This window comes from Cynoglossus semilaevis, chromosome 8, assembly GCF_000523025.1.
Source record: "Cynoglossus semilaevis isolate Cse_v1.0 chromosome 8, Cse_v1.0, whole genome shotgun sequence".
In the NCBI taxonomy this organism is placed as follows: Eukaryota; Metazoa; Chordata; class Actinopteri; order Pleuronectiformes; family Cynoglossidae; genus Cynoglossus; species Cynoglossus semilaevis.
The window spans coordinates 26055000-26056014 of NC_024314.1; positions in this window are offsets into that span (position 1 = coordinate 26055000).

Consider the following 1015-nt stretch of genomic DNA (forward strand, 5'->3'; position numbering starts at 1 on the left):
CCCTCCCCCTCCCCCCTCCACTCCCACCTCGTGGTTCGTGTTCGTATGTAATCTCTATTTTTATGACCTTTATCGTTTCCGCTCTTTGTTTGTATTGTCATAGATACCGTTAACCGCTTCAGTGATACACGCCGTCTTTTAATTGGTCTAGAGGAGTCGACGATGTCTTTTATGGCCATTGGCTAATCTGCTGTCATTGGCCAAGGTGCCCCGCTCAACCTCTGGCCCACTTCAGATAATCCCACGTATCCATTTACCTGCCACCGGACGCGTCCATAAACAGTTTAATCTCTCTGAGGATCTGATTATTTCATGAGAAGAAAACAGAAACATTTGATTTCAATGTTGGACGTCACGCGACCTGGTCCACGGACGAGCGTGGGTGTGATCGGTATCTGAGGGTTATCAAAGGGTTAAACTGTTGTGTTTAATCATTGATTTAACAGGACAATCCCTGGTTAACTAACCCTAGTACAGATTCCCCTAAAACCACTGCCTGAAACCTTGATCTTCAGAAAGATTTACTTAGAAATTTTTTTGCCAAATTTTCCCCTTCTGTATTTTCTTTCTTACTAAATCGTACTTCCCCCCCCCCAACCCTCTGAGTCTTCTCATATAGGTGAATGTATATATTTCATCATGTCATGTGGCTCCCCTCCCACCAGCCCCCCCACCCGGCCACACACTGGTAAACACTTGTGAACCCGGTGACTTGATGTGATAACTCGTGATAGCCAGGTCAAAACCAAGGCTCCGACCAGTCCAAACCCCCACAACCACAGAAATCCACTGCCAGGGCTGCATTACTCTGTGTGTGTGTGTGTGTGTGTGTGTGTGTGTGTGTGTGTGCTCTTGTTTCCTGTCTACTTACCACACACACACACAACAGATTTTTACTGTTGAAAGAAGAAAGTGGACTGGACTGCTCTCCCCGGGCTCCACTGGAGCCTGGATGTATTTCTACACACACACACACACACACACACACATCAGTCGACTATGGATGTGTATGTGG